The following is a 16,904-nucleotide window of genomic DNA, read 5'->3' on the forward strand; positions in this document are numbered from 1 at the left end:
TTGTCATATTTGAATTGCTTGCCATTTCCAAACCGTAACTCCGATTCCGGCGTTCTTTATATCGTTTTCAAGCGATTTCATCTCACCTTTGCAGTGGAACACTTGGATTTCCAAGTTGAGGCCAGGTTCTTGCATTTCCTATCACATCTTGCATATGCATCCCGCATCGCATCCCGCATAGCATACCATCTTTGCATCATATTGTTTGAGCTTTGCGCGTGGTTGATTGTGTTCCATTTGTTTGTTTGTCTTGTTTGGGTAGAGCCGGGAGACGAGTTCGCTAACGAGGAGCTCGTTGAGTTTTCTTTCGAGGATCCAGTCAACTCTGACAACTGTGCAGTCAAGATGATCATACCCTCGAAATCACTACTATCTTTGCTATGCTAGATTGCTCGCTCTTTTGCTATGCCAATGCTACGATGCCTACCACTTGCTTTCAAGCCTCCCAAATTGCCATGTCAAAACCTCTAACCCACCATGTCCTAGCAAACCGTTGATTGGCTATGTTACCGCTTTGCTCAGCCCCTCTTATAGCGTTGCTAGTTGCAGGTGAAGATCGGAGGCCGTTCCTTGTTGGAACATTTATTTACTTGTCGGGATATCATTATATTGCCATGTTATCTTAATGCATCTATATACTTGGTAAAGGGTGGAAGGCCCGGCCTCTCGCCTAGTGTTTTGTTCCACTCTTGCCGCCCTAGTTTCCGTCATATCGGTGTTATGTTCCCGGATTTTGCGTTCCTTACGCGGTTGGGTTATAATGGGAACCCCTTGATAGTTCGCCTTGATTAAAGCTTTTCCAGCAATGCCCAACCTTGGTTTTACCATTTGCCACCTAGCCTCTTTTCCCTTGGGTTTCCGGAGCCCGAGGGTCATCTTATTTTAGCCCCCCCGGGCCAGTGCTCCTCTGAGTGTTGGTCCAACCGAGCGATGTCCGGGGCTACCAGGGGCAACTCTGGGCTGGCCTCCCCGACATCTGGCTCATCTGAGTGTGCCCTGAGAAAGAGATATGTGCAGCTCCTATCGGGATTTGTCGGCACATTCGGGCGGTGTTGCTGGTCTTGTTTTAACCTGTCAAAGTGTCTTGAAGAACCGAGGTACCGAGTCTGATCGGAACGTCTCGGGAGGAGGTCTATTCCTTCGTTGACCGTGAGAGCTTGTCATGGGCTAAGTTGGGACTCCCCTGCAGGGATTTGAACTTTCGAAAGCCGTGCCCGCGGTTATGGGCAGATGGGAATTTGTTAATGTCCGGTTGTAGACAACTTGAACCTTAACTTAATTAAAATGAATCAACCGAGTGTGTTACCGTGATGGCCTCTTCTCGGCGGAGTCCGGGAAGCGGACACGGTGTTGGAGTAATGCTTGCGCAGGTTGGTCTCTAGTTTCTCGCTCGCGCTTTGCCTCCTCTTCTCGCTCTCTTTTGCGAATAAGTTAGCCACCATATTTTGCTAGTCGCTTGCTGCAGCTCCACATATATTTGTACCTTGCCTTACCTATAAGCTTAAATAGTCTTGATCGCGAGGGTGCGAGATTGCTGAGTCCCTGTGGCTCACAGATTACTATTACACCAGATGCAGGGCCTGATGATTCCGCTCCAGGTGACGCGCTTGAGCTCAAGTGGGAGTTCGACGAGGACTCTCAACGATACTATGTTTCTTTTCCTGATGATCAGTAGTGGTGCCCAGTTGGGGGTGATCGGGACCGTGTCGCATGTTGGGTTATCTTTTATTTTGGCGCCGTAGTCGGGCCATGAGTGTTTGGATGATGTAATGTTATTTATGTACTTGATTGACGTGGCGAGTGTAAGCCAACTATGTTATCTCCCCCTTTTATTATCTATATTACATGGGATGTTGTGAAGATTGCCTAACTTGCGACATATGCCTTCAATGCGATTATGCCTCTAAGTCGTGCCTCGACACGTGGGAGATATAGTCGCATCGAGGGTGTTACAAGTTGGTATCAGAGCCTTCCCCGACCTTAGGAGCCCCATTGCTTGATCATTTTTAGCGGCCGAGTTGTGTCTAGAAAAATGTTTTGAGTCATTTAGGAATTATATATCGGAGAGTTTAGGAATTCTTTTTACTTCCCGGTCTCCTCATCGCTCTGGTAAGGCATCCTGACGTAGAGTTTTGACTCTTCTCTTCTCAAATCTCACTAAAAAAATTTAGGATCACACGGGTATCTTGGAATCGTTCCGATGGTTTTATGATGAGAACATTGTCTTGGTGCCTCCTGTCAGGAGTTTTGTGGAAGTGTCCCGGGGAGTTGAGCTCTGAGGTGTTGTCGTCATAATTTTATCATTGCAATTCTGGAATACATGAGATTAGTACGCCGACATCGAAAATCTCTTTTATGCAGTTCGTTGGTGAGATAACCTCGACGCCACCCAGTACTGGGGCGGGAGTTCGGGAGTATTGCCATAACTTGTATAACAGATGCTTTTCGAAGGTTGAGGTAGATGGTTTCCGAAGGTTTTCTTGGTTATGTGTTGAAGGATGGATACAGCTGGATGTAGGATTTGTTAGATTTGGGTGAGATATTATGCTTCCCCTGTATCCCCAACACCTGATTGCATAACCGGAAAGGTTCAGGAGTTTCATAGGTGGGAATTCTAGTAGCTCTAGTTCTTCTTCCGCGGATATTGGTTTGAGATTGGGATTTCTTACCGATTATTCGTTCTCGATCCGTACCTTGTTGATTTATTTCTCTACCTTAATTCCACATGGCTTCTCAATTTATGGATATGTGACCATTTCAAGAGGAATGCATTCGTTCATTTTGTTCGGATGTGAAGACTATATGTTGCAATTTTCATTCCGTTGGATTCAGCTTCAATATTTGTCTATCAATGTGCTAATGGATGTCAACCTCTTCAGGATGGCTCCTCCAACGCGCACGACTCCGAATCCTAATCCACCACCACCTCCACCTCCTCCGGAGGCATGGCAAGCTGTGATGGCCGCAACCAATGCAAACACACAGTTGATCATGCAAATTCTTCAAGAGCGCAATCAAGGCAACCAAGGGAACCAAGGCAACAATCAGAATCACTTTGCTACACTCAACCAGTTCCTTGCTAACGGGCCAAAGACTTTTAGCAATTGTGTTGAGGCAACCGATGCTGACGATTGGCTTGTGGATCTGTGCAAGCATTTCGAGTGCAGTAACGTCAGGCCTGAGGACTTTGTTAAGTGCGCTTCTTTCCAACTCAAAGATCAAGCTGCAGAATGGTTCCAGCAGTACAAGGACTCCAGAGGTGGACGTGTTATTACCTGGGATGAATTCCGTCGAGATTTCAGAGCTCATCATATTCCTCAGAGTGTGGTGGAAAGCAAACGTGAGGAATTTCGCAACCTGAAGCAAGGCTCTTTGTGTGTCTATGACTACAACAAGTTGTTCCAGAAGCTCGCCCGCTTTGCTAAGCAGGACGTACCTGATGAGAAGAGCATGATATATCAGTTCAGGGGTGGTCTCAGAGAAGAAATTCAGCTCGCTCTTGTTCTCTTTGAGCCCTTGAGATACGATGAGTTCTACAACATGGCATTGAAGCAAGAGGCTGCTCAACTGAGGTGTGATGCTTCCAAGAAGCGAGTCAGAGATGCTACTCCTTCTTCCTCTACTCAAGTGGCCAAGCAGCAGAAGTATTGGCTTCCTCCTCCTCCATTCCGTCAGCCGTATCAACAGAAGAGCAAAGGTGGCAGTGGATCTTCCCACCCTCCCAACCCTGGCTTTCAGAACAAGACTTCGTCTCAAGCTCCAGGATCGAGTGCTCCATATCACCGTCCGTTTTCAGAGGTCACGTGCAACAAGTGCCAACAGAAGGGTCACTATGCCAACAAGTTTTTCAACCAGAGGCGTCTTCCTCCTCCTCCTCCTGTCAGATCGGCAAGTACAACTGTGATCAAGCATAACCCCAAGTCCGCCAAGGTCAACTTGATGAATGCAGCTCAGGCAGAGGACTCATCATATGTCATTATGGGTAACCTTCCTATTAATGATATTCCTGCAAAAGTTCTTTTTGACACGGGTGCATCGCATTGTTTCATCTCGAGACCATTTGTTTCTAAGCATGAGTTGCCTTTACAAGATTTGCCTAGACAGTTATCTGTCGTTTCTCCGGGTAAATTCATGAATGCAAGCGCTATTGCCCCAGATGTTACTATCACGTTGGGCGACTACAAGTTTCTCTCTTCTCTGGTGGTTCTTGGTAACTCGGATATTGATCTTATTCTTGGGATGGATTGGCTTGCTAAGCACAAGGCGCATCTTGATTGTGCAGCCAGGCAGATTCAATTGACTCATTCATCTGAGGATGTAATTGTCTTTGCCGCTCGTGATGATACCATCCGTCTGTTTTCTCTCAATGAGAAGGGTGAACTCGATGCCATCTCTCAGATTCCAGTCGTTTGCGAATATCAAGACATCTTTCCAGAAGAGCTTCCAGGAATGCCTCCGCACCGGCCAGTTGAATTCGTTATTGATCTCGAGCCTGGCACGGAACCTGTGTGCAAACGTCCTTACAAGCTCAGACCTGAAGAGTTGAAGGAGCTGAAGAAGCAACTCGATATTCAAGAGAAAATGGGTCTCATCCGGCCTAGTTCTTCTCCATGGGGTTGTGGTGTTCTTTTTGTGAAGAAGAAGGATGGAACGGACTGACTTTGTGTTGATTACCGCCCATTGAACAAGAAGACCATCAAGAACAAATACCCACTTCCCAACATCAACAAGCTGTTCGAACAACTCAAAGGTGCCCAAGTATTCTCCAAGCTTGATCTCCGTATGGGTTATCATCAGATTCGAATTCGTGAGCAAGATATTCCCAAGACGGCTTTCAGGACAAGCTATGGTTCATATGAATACACTGTCATGTCTTTTGGCCTCGTCAACGCTCCTCCGACTTTCTCTCGCATGATGAACTTCATCTTCAACGCCTACACCAATGACTTCGTTTTGGTCTATCTCGACGACATTCTGGTTTTCTCCAAGAAAAAGGAAGATCATACCAAGCACTTGCGTTTGGTACTCGATAAGCTCAGGGAACATCAGTTCTACGCCAAGTTCTCCAAGTGCGAATTTTGGCTCGATGAGGTTCTTTATCTTGGTCATATCATCTCTGCCAAGGGCATTGCCGTGAATCCTGAGAAGGTGTCTGCAATTGTGAATTGGGAACCTCCTCAGAACGTGAAGCAACTCCGTAGCTTCCTCGGTCTCGCAAGCTACTGCCGAAGATTCGTTGAAAACTTTTCTAAGATCGCGAAGCCTCTCTCAAATCTTCTCCAGAAGCATGTCAAGTACGTTTGGTCTCCGGAGTGTGACATTGCTTTCAACACTTTGAAAGAGAAATTGATCATTGCTCCAGTTCTGACTCCGCCTGATGAATCCAAGCCGTACGAGGTCTTTTGTGATGCCTCTCTCCAAGGTCTTGGCGCAGTATTGATGCAAGAGAAGAAAGTTGTTGCTTATACCTCTCGCCAGTTGAAGCCTAATGAGAAGAACTACCCCACTCATGATCTCGAGTTGGCGGCAGTTGTGCATGCTCTTTTGACTTGGAGACATCTTCTATTGGGAAGAAAAGTGGACATTTTCACTGATCACAAGAGTCTCAAGTACATATTCACTCAGCCTAATCTCAACCTCAGACAAACTCGATGGGTCGAAATGATTCAAGAGTATAATCCGAGTATCGAGTATACTCCAGGCAAGGCCAATGTGATTGCTGACGCATTGAGCAGAAAGCTTACTGCAACAGTCTGATTCTCAAGCCTTATCAACCCGAGCTTTGTGAAGCTTTCCGCAAACTTAATCTGCAAGTTGTTCCTCAAGGTTTCCTCGCCAACCTTCAAGTCTCTCCTACCTTGGAAGACCAGATTCGCCAAGCCCAGCTTCTTGATGCCATGGTGAAAAAGGTGAAGATTGGGATTGCCAAGAGTCAACCCAAGTACAAGTGCTACCGCCTTGATGACAAGGATACTCTCTTCTTCGAGGATCGTATTGTTGTACCCAAAGGTGACCTTCGTAAATTGATCATGTACGAGGCTCACAATTCTCTCCTCTCCATCCACCCTGGGAGCACGAAGATGTATCAGGACCTTAAGCAGGCTTATTGGTGGACTCGAATGAAGCGCGAGATCGCTCAATTCGTGAATGAATGTGATGTCTGCAGAAGAGTGAAGGCAGAACACCAAAGGCCAGCTGGTCTCCTCCAACCTCTTGCCATTCCAGAATGGAAGTTTGACCACATTGAGATGGACTTCGTGACTGGGTTTCCAAAGTCCAAGCGTGGCAATGATGCTATATTCGTTGTCATCGACAAACTCACCAAAGTGGCTCACTTTCTGCCTATCAAAGAGTCGATCACTGCAGCTCAATTGGCGGAACTCTATACCTCTCGAATTGTCTCTCTCCACGGTATTCCACAAGTGATCTCTTCAGACCGTGGCAGCATCTTTACATCCAAGTTTTGGGATTCTTTTCAGAAGGCCATGGGCACCAACATCCGCTTCAGCACAGCTTTCCATCCTCAAACTAGCGGTCAAGTCGAGCGTGTCAACCAGATTCTTGAAGATATGCTCAGGGCTTGTGTGATCTCCTTCGGCATGAAGTGGGAGGATTGTCTTCCTTATGCTGAATTCTCCTACAACAACAGTTTTCAAGCAAGTTAGGGCAAGGCCCCATTTGAAATTCTGTATGGCAGGAAGTGCCGTACCCCTCTCAACTGGTCTGAAACCGGTGAACGTCAGCTTTTGGGTAATGACTTAATCACAGAGGCAGAGGAAATGTGCAAAGTCATTCGTGATAACCTCAAAGCAGCCCAATCCCGTCAGAAGAGCTACTATGATAGTAAGCACCGTGATTTGGCTTTCGAGATCGGAGATCATGTTTACCTCCGCGTCTCTCCTATGAAAGGTACTCGTCGCTTCGGTATCAAAGGGAAGCTTGCCCCTAGATACGTGGGACCTTTCAAGATTGTCAGCAAGAGAGGCGACCTCGCCTATCAACTCGAGCTTCCTTCAAACTTTGCAAATGTTCATGACGTGTTCCGTGTCTCTCAGCTTCGGAAGTGCTTCAAGGCTCCTGACCGCACCGTCAACTTCGAGGACATTGAGCTCCAAGAAGATCTCTCCTATCGTGAGCACCCAGTTGCTATTCTTGAAGAGACTGAACGCAAGACTCGCAATAAGTCAATCAAATTTCTCAAAGTCAAGTGGTCACACCATTCCGACCGTGAAGCTACCTGGGAACGCGAGGATCACCTCCGTTCTGAGTACCCGGCGTTCTTTCAGTCCTAGATCTCGGGACAAGATCCTTTCATAGTGGTGGAGTGTTGTAACACCCCGAATGTAACTTTCCCAATTTGTACTCCAACTCTTGCTGTTTCCGGCTTTAAGTTAATTCATTTTCTCAGGTTCGGGTTTTTTTTGTCTCCGTGTGTTGTTATCGTTGTCATGCATCTCTTATCATGTCATCATGTGCATTGCATTTGCATACGTGTTCATCTCATGCATTCGAGCATTTTCCCCGTTGTCCGTTTTGCATTCCGGCGCTTCGTTCTCCTCCGGTGGGCACTTCTACCTTTCTTTCATGTCTGAGGATTAAACATTTCCCGATTGGACCGAGACTTGCCAAGCGGCCTTGGTTTACTACCGGTAGACCGCCTGTCAAGTTTCGTATCATTTGGACTTCGTTTGATACTCCAACGGTTAACCGAGGGACCGAAAAGGCCTCGTGTGTGTTGCAGCCCAACACCCTCCAATTTGGCCCAAAACCCACCTAAGCCTTCTCCATCTCTAGATCGTTCGATCACGATCGCGTGGCCGAAGACCGCACCTCATTTGGACCCTCCTAGCTCCCTCTATGCCTATTTAAAGACACCCCGAATTTCTCCTTCCCTTCCCCCGAAACCCTAGCTCCACTCGTCATCGCGCACCGCCGGACAAAAATTGCCACCGACGAACACTGTCCGATCCGCCCCCGCGCCACCACATGGCGCTCCGCCATTCGTCGCCGCCACGCACCCACTTGGGCGCCCCGCCGGCCCGCTGAGGCCCGCCGCGGGCCCTCCCGGGCTCAGCCGCCAGCGCCGCCCCGCGTCTCCTCTTCCCCGTCGCCGGTCCCTTGCACCGCCGCCGCCATCTCCGCGCCTCGCCGGCGTCGACGGCCGCCACCGCCGCCCGCTCCGGCCGCATCTCCGGCCGCCCCCGCGCCCGGCGCCGCCGCCCTCCTCTCCCGGCGGCTCGCCGCACCCTCCGGCCTCCTCCTCCCTCCTCAACGCCGCCTCTCCGGCCTCTCCGGCAAGCCCTCGGTTGGCGTGCGCCCAGATCCAGATCCGGGTGAACAGTAAACCCTAGGTCCTCCTTTTTCCTAAGTCTGCAGTCCAAGTGCCCATGTTCATAGCATCGTATCTCCGCATCTGTAGCTCCGTTTTGGGCATATAGGATATCAAAATGTTCATCTCAGAGAGTACATCATTTCATTCCATTGCAAATTTTCATTTGAGTTCATCTTGTTGCCCGAAAGGCTGTTAGAAAAGTGCTACTTGAGATATTTGTCAGATCTGCTGCTCCATTTAGCTTTTTGTCTTTTTTGCCATGATTAATGTGTGCATGATATGCCCATGAGCTCTACATATGTTTTGTTAAGGGTTTTTTCATCTTTCCAGAGGTGCAACCCATGTATTTTTGTGATGTGTGTGGTGACTAGCACAAGCTTGCAAAGTGGTGCACTTGGTAATTCTGATTTCAGGGACTTAGCTTTTCCACTAAGTCCTTGAGCTGTTTATCTCATGCCATATGTTCATGTTGTTCCCTAGTGATCCGTGCCTCTTTTGAGGAGGACCAGTAAGGATGTTTTGTTAATATTGTAGTGCTCTATCCATCCATGTCTTTGTTTGCAATTATGGAGCAACCTAGCTTGAGTCAATCGAGCTCTACTTTTGCTACTTTGTGAATCTGGGCAGATTGTCAACTTGTTTGCAATTTTGCCGATGATGTTGTAGTTGATCCGTGCATGCTATGCTATTGTTCTTGCCATGTCTAGCTTGCATTTTGTGTATTCTTGATGGGTGTATGCTTAGCTTGTCATGACTTGCTCCGTAGTGAGTGCATCGAGCTCGAAAACATGCCTACTTGAGATATGTTTCAGCATGTGCCAGTTTTCACTAAGTCTGAAAACTGATTATGTTTTTGCCATGTTCACATGCTTGCAATTGTATTTTCTGATTCCTTTTGGCTCAAGGTCACTAAGGGACTTTTGTTAAGCTCTTTGAGTAGCTCCATGCCATGCTTTACTTTGCCATGTTCAGGTCCTGTAGCATGTAGTTTTGTTGCTCCGAAGAGTGCTATCTGATCTGAAATTCCAGACAAGTCTGAAATCTGTTTGCCATATGCATTTTTGCCATGCTTGTTTGAACCTGTTAATGGATGAATTGGCCGTAGCTCAGTGCTAGACTTTTGTTAAGCATCTTGAATGCATCCCTGCCATGTATTTTGTTGTCATGTTTGAGTGCTGTAGCATGTTCATCTCATTGCATTTAGATGGCTACTTGCTGTAAATCGCAGACCGGTGTCATATTTGAATTGCTTGCCATTTCCAAACCGTAACTCCGATTCCGGCGTTCTTTATATCGTTTTCAAGCGATTTCATCTCATCTTTCCAGTGGCACACTTGGATTTCCAAGTTGAGGCCAGGTTCTTGCATTTCCTGTCACATCTTGCATATGCATCCCGCATCGCATCCCGCATAGCATACCATCTTTGCATCATATTGTTTGAGCTTTGCGCGTGGTTGATTGTGTCCTGTTTGTTTGTTTGTCTTGTTTGGGTAGAGCCGGGAGACGAGTTCGCTAACGAGGAGCCCGTTGAGTTTGCTTTCGAGGATCCAGTCAACTCTGACAACTGTGCAGGCAAGATGATCATACCCTCGAAATCACTACTATCTTCGCTATGCTAGATTGCTCGCTCTTTTGCTATGCCAATGCTACGATGCCTACCACTTGCTTTCAAGCCTCCCAAATTGCCATGTCAAAACCTCTAACCCACCATGTCCTAGCAAACCGTTGATTGGCTATGTTACCGCTTTGCTCAGCCCCTCTTATAGCGTTGCTAGTTGCAGGTGAAGATTGGAGGCCGTTCCTTGTTGGAACATTTATTTACTTGTCGGGATATCATTATATTGCCATGTTATCTTAATGCATCTATATACTTGGTAAAGGGTGGAAGGCCCGGCCTCTCGCCTAGTGTTTTGTTCCACTCTTGCCGCCCTAGTTTCCGTCATATCGGTGTTATGTTCCCGGATTTTGCGTTCCTTACGCGGTTGGGTTATAATGGGAACCCCTTGATAGTTCGCCTTGATTAAAGCTTTTCCAGCAATGCCCAACCTTGGTTTTACCATTTGCCACCTAGCCTCTTTTCCCTTGGGTTTCCGGAGCCCGAGGGTCATCTTATTTTAGCCCCCCCCCCGGGCCAGTGCTCCTCTGAGTGTTGGTCCAACCGAGCGATGTCCGGGGCTACCAGGGGCAACTCTGGGCTGGCCTACCCGACGTCTGGCTCATCTGAGTGTGCCCTGAGAACGAGATATGTGCAGCTCCTATCGGGATTTGTCGGCACATTCGGGCGGTGTTGCTGGTCTTGTTTTAACCTGTCGAAGTGTCTTGAAGAACCGAGATACCGAGTCTGATCGGAACGTCTCGGGAGGAGGTCTATTCCTTCGTTGACCGTGAGAGCTTGTCATGGGCTAAGTTGGGACTCCCCTGCAGGGATTTGAACTTTCGAAAGCCGTGCCCACGGTTATGGGCAGATGGGAATTTGTTAATGTCCGGTTGTAGACAACTTGAACCTTAACTTAATTAAAATGAATCAACCGAGTGTGTTACCGTGATGGCCTCTTCTCGGCGGAGTCCGGGAAGCGGACACGGTGTTGGAGTAATGCTTGCGCAGGTTGGTGTCTAGTTTCTCGCTCGCACTTTGCCTCCTCTTCTCGCTCTCTTTTGCGAATAAGTTAGCCACCATATTTTGCTAGTCGCTTGCTGCAGCTCCACATATATTTGTACCTTGCCTTACCTATAAGCTTCAATAGTCTTGATCGCGAGGGTGCGAGATTGCTGAGTCCCTGTGGCTCACAGATTACTATTACACCAGATGCAGGGCCTGATGATTCCGCTCCAGGTGACGTGCTTGAGCTCAAGTGGGAGTTCGACGAGGACTCTCAACGATACTATGTTTCTTTTCCTGATGATCAGTAGTGGTGTCCAGTTGGGGGTGATCGGGACCATGTCGCATGTTGGGTTATCTTTTATTTTGGCGCCGTAGTCGGGCCATGAGTGTTTGGATGATGTAATGTTATTTATGTACTTGATTGACGTGGCGAGTGTAAGCCAACTATGTTATCTCCCCCTTTTATTATCTATATTACATGGGATGTTGTGAAGATTGCCTAACTTGCGACATATGCCTTCAATGCGATTATACCTCTAAGTCATGCCTCGACACGTGGGAGATATAGTCGCATCGTGGGTGCTACAACAAGCAATCCTACAAATTAAGTGGAGCTCAATATGCAACGAGTTGCATATTGGCGAAACACCACGACAAGTTATTTAGTTCGATCTCGTTTATGTACCCAACAATATTAAATGTTGTTAAACATGGCAATAGGGTGAAGCAAAGTAAAACTACCTATCTTGTCAAGGTTAAATGAGGCCGGAAGCAACGAACAACAAATCCGGAAACTCCTCATGTGCATAAATTAGATTTGGTACTGTTCTTCCCTAAACATAATTTTAGAGTTATTAAACATGCAAAATAAAACCACCATGTTAAACTAGGCATTTTTCCACCCCATTTACATATAAAGATTATTAAATTCCGAGTTACGGTTGTTTAGTTATGAATTAAAGCATTTTAGCATGGCATAGGAGCAAATTAAAGCAAACATCATTTTAAGCATTTGAAACATGGATGGAAATGACATATTACGAAACTACACAAAATTCTAAGCAACTTTCAATATAAATCATTTTAATCCGGTGCATAGATGATGAGTTATTATATGCATGAAATAGGAGGGTTTTTCTGTAAAAACTGCTGACTCTAGAAAATAGAAAAAAATGTTCTATGTAAAAAAACAGGATACGGGCCGGATCTGGTTGGTGGCCCAGCAGAGAGGAGGGGCTGGCGCTCACCTAGCTGGACCTGGCCCCAGGACGGTGGGAAGGTGTGGGCTGGGCCGTGGTCAACGGTTGAAGGGGAGGCAGCCCAGGTGCGTGCGGTCGACGCAGGCGCGGTTAGCGAAGAACCATGGCGACGACGGGCGAACTTTGGCGAGCACGGCGCGTGGGGAAACAACGACAGGCGCGGTCGGCGAGGTCGGGAACGAGCAGATCCTTGCGATGGAACCTCGGGGCGCCGGATCTAGCACGGGGACGAACAATCTGGTGGCCCCTTCTCCATTTCCGGCGGCGAAGGCGAGCTCGAGGCCGGCGTCCCTGGTGGTGGAGGCTTGCTGCGAGGGAGAGAGTGATCCGGTGAGGGGAGGAAGGAGAACGGGAAGGGAATGAGAGGGAGGCGAGGGCGGCACTGGCCTGCTGCCGAGGTGACCGACGCGAGCAGGCTCCGGCGAGCTTGTCAGCGGCGAGGAGATGGCGCAGCGGGGTAGAGTCCCTCAATCTAGGTCGGGATCGAGGAGGAAGCGGGAGGCCGGGCTCGCGCGAGCGTGCGTGGGCTGCGACGACAGTGACATATGGGCTCCGCGGGCCCCTCTCGGGCCTGGCAGGGCCGCGGGAGGTCGGAGGAGGCCAGGGGCGACGTGGCATCGTCCAGTTGGCTGCGGGTGACCACGCGGTGGCGGCTGACCACTAGGAGCGAGCCATGTGGCGCCGGCAAGGTGGCGGTGCGGGAAGAGACCAAGGGCGGCAGCGACAAGTGGAGGCCAGGGAGGGGTTCAGCGCTGAAATTGAGGGGAGGGGGGCTAGAGGTAGGTGGAGGGCTAGGGATGCCAAAAATGGCATGGAGGGGGTCTATATAAGGCAAGGGGGCTAGGGTTAGGGGGTTTGAGGCCGTTTCGGAGCTGTTCGATCTTGATCAGACGACCCGAAGCGGAGGGGGTTAGATAGGTGGGCTAGTGGGCTGTGCTAGATAGAGATGGGCTGAGAAGAGAGGAGAGAGAGGCCCGGCAACCGTTTTCGGAGACCGAAAACGTCCGACGTTAGACCGACTATAATGTCACTATAGTTTAACGGTTGGGCGATCAAACGAACTCCAAATGCGATGAAACTTGACAGGCGGTCTATCTACACTATAATAGGACCACACGTCAACTCTCATCCCATTCCGAGAACATTTTCCGGCCACTTATAAAATAATAAACCGGACATGCCGCGGGCGCGTGCAAGTGTGTCTGGGCTCAAAACGGACAACGGATGAAACGAGGAGACCGAGATGAATGCAAGTTTTGAAAACATGATGATGCAATGCACATGATGACATGACAAGATACAACACGCAAGCAAATGACATTGCAACGATGGCGAATAACTGGAAGACACCTGGCGCAGCGGTCTCGGGGCCTTACAACACTCCACCACTATGAGAGGATCTCGTCCCGAGATCTAGAATGGCACCGGAGGGAAAACAGAAGAGAAAGAGAAGAGGTAAAACTAAGTTGCTCCTTTGACAAACTAGTGAAACCAAAGAACCTTGAGAGGTTGAACATATTGAAAGAAAGAATACAACGGAGATGAACAAAGTTGAAGCACTCCGTTTTAAAATAAAGGAATTGAATAAGAACTTTATTAGGTGATAGAACTTGAAAAGAGGGCACGACACTCCGGTTAAATGGACAATCATGAAAAGAACATGATATTGACAAAACAAGATGATGGGTTGAAGAGAACAACAACACAATGCCTCCGGAATGAAAGAATATAAGTTGTATCGACGGAACAAAAGAACGGAGAAGAAAACAACATCTTCTACCTCCAATGAGCTTGAAAAGCATCTTAAATAGAAGGGTCGCACGGAGTTGTTGGAAAGTAACAACGAAAAGAGTAAACTTGATATGGTCTTATGGGATACATCTCAAATTATGAGGTGACAACCTGCCACTCACGGGAAAAAGAATTGGATTGATATGAACAAGGAGATGAGAAACTTATTTCTCCGGGAGGATAAATGAAGAACTTGGGTAACTTATAAGCACCATACTTAGCAACAATCCTTGGAGAAGGCTTTAGGAGAAACAAGATATAAGATAACTCCAACGAAGAGATTGGTGGATTTAAAATATCTCATTCTTGACAACATGTGAATCATGAAACACACAGAAATTGTCAAGAATGACATAATACCACATCAAAAGATAAGATAGAGCGAATAGGACTTTGATATGCGAGATGAAGAATGCTTGAGCTCCTTTGAAAAGAATGTTGATGAACACTTCGAGAAGGAATTAAATCCTTGAAGAACAACCATGTAGAGCCTCCATGAAGAACTCCGGTAAACAAAGGAATGAAAAGAAAGAGAAGTTGAAAACTCAAGGTGAATCCTTGCAATGATTAGATGTATCTACGCGATGAAATAAATTGAGAGAGCTTGGAACCCTGGAAAAGAAAGATGAATAATTGAGATCAAGACTTTTGATGAGGCTCCGGAATAGGGAATTGAGTTCACTTGATGAAACAAGAATAAGAATTACATTATGCTTATCCTTCACCAATTTAAATTGATGACCAACAACGGATTTGACATACTACTTATTCTCGAAGAAAGGATTAAGATAGATATCACGCCAACTTGAGAAGGTCTTCAACGAAACACCGGTGGAATCGAAACAACGAATGAATTGATATGTTAACCGAGGAAGAGAACTCTTGAACTAATCACCGTTAGGATTGACAACGAATAAATAAATATGATAGCCAGGAAGAAAAATCCTGAATAGCCACCGTAAGAATTGGAAAAGAACAAAGAAAGATGAAGCACCAGGAAGAATAAGAGAAGAAAAGAAGATACTTGAGGGGATTTAAATACAAATGAACGAAGAGATCACGAGCTGATAAGAGAATACTTGAATGATGCACCAGTAAGATTGGAGAATGATAACTGAAAGCTGAGAATGAATAAACCTGAAATGATGGACTCCGGATAATCAAACTAAGAAGACTCTTGAATAGCTCCGGATGGGTGAAAAGAATTCTCACAACAATAAAAAACAATTATGAGAGGATGGCCGAGAATGGGGCAAGATTTAAAAGAAACTCTTCTTCGGTCTTCAAAATCTGAGAATTACGATGAGAAACACCATCATGAATTGTTGAGTCACTCCGAAATAAAGAAGAATGGAAAAAATTGAACCAACAATGAAAGATCTTGGAGAAATACATATGACTGATGATGAATCATTCTTACATCAAAATTTGAAATGAATTTGAGGATAACTCCGGGAAAATAAGAAGAGTCAGGTAAGATCCTGGGAAAAGACCTGTGGGTTAGGGCCCACTCAAAAGAAACACCGTAGAACGATTTAAAAGAGAGAATGCAACGGTTGAATTAAAAGGCTTGAATGAGATAAACATCCTCAAAATAGTATTAACGGATCTTGAATGACAATACGATCCTTCTGAGATATCTTCAGCACTCCGGAACAATTGAACAGCGAGAGGTGAATGATTAAGAATTGCACCGGCATGAGAAAACATTGAAACGAGGAAAGGATATGATCAATAAAGCCTGACTTGAAACCACCGGAGATGAAAAGAATGAAGAATGACGAACTTGAAGCTCCATTAGAATCTTCCTGAGAATCACCGAATAAGAACATTGACAGAAAAGGAATGGAGGGACTTCACGAGAATAAAAGGATACTTGATTAAGAAATCTGAGTCCTTGAGGAAAAAGGGTCGGTGGGCGGGAAAAACAAAGGCAACTTGGAGACGGATGAAACAAACACCGTTGAGAAGAACTGATACTTGATCTTGCAAATGTTGAAGTGATCGGATCCACTTGAAGAGAAACACGCCAGTGAAAAAGGATTGACATGACAATCTCGATTATCAAGAAGGATTAGTATTCACATCGGAGTATGAGTGTAACGCCCTCGATGCGGCTATATCTCCCACGTGTCGAAGCACGACTTAGAGGCATAACCGCATTGAATGCAATGTCGCAAGTGAGGTAATCTTCGCAAACAACCCATGTAATACAAAAGGGGAAAAGATACATAGTTGACTTACAATTGCCACTTCACACAATACATGAATATAACATTACATCATCCAGATACAATCAAGGTCCGACTATGGAACCAAAATAAAAGAAGAACCCCAAATGCGACAAGGTCCCCGATCGACCCCAACTGGGCTCCATTGCTGAACAACTAGAACGAAACAACACAAAGGACAACATCTTCATCGAGCTCCTCCTGAGCTTGGTTGCGTCATCTGCACGGGCTCATCGGCACCTGCAAGCTGGTTTTGGAAGCAATCTATGAGCCACGAGGACTCAGCAATCTCGCACCCTCGCGATCAAGACTATTTAAGCTTATGGGTAAGGTAAAGGTATGAGGTGGAGCTGCAGCAAGCGACTAGCATATTTGGTGGCTAACATACGCAAATGAGAGCGAGAAGAGAAGGCAAAGCACGATTGAGAAACTATGATCAAGAAGTGATCCTAGAACAACCTACGTCATGCATAACTCCAACACCGTGTTCACTTCCCGGACTTCGTCGGAAAGAGACCATCACGGTTACACACGCGGTTGATGTGTTTTAATTAAGGTCAACTTCAGGTTTTCTACAACTGGACATTAACAAATTCCCATCTGCCCATAACTGCGGGCACGGCTTTCGAAAGTTCAAATCCCTGCAGGGGAGTCCCAACTTAGCCCATGACAAGCTCTCACGGTCAATG

This window comes from Triticum aestivum, chromosome 7A, assembly GCF_018294505.1.
Source record: "Triticum aestivum cultivar Chinese Spring chromosome 7A, IWGSC CS RefSeq v2.1, whole genome shotgun sequence".
In the NCBI taxonomy this organism is placed as follows: Eukaryota; Viridiplantae; Streptophyta; class Magnoliopsida; order Poales; family Poaceae; genus Triticum; species Triticum aestivum.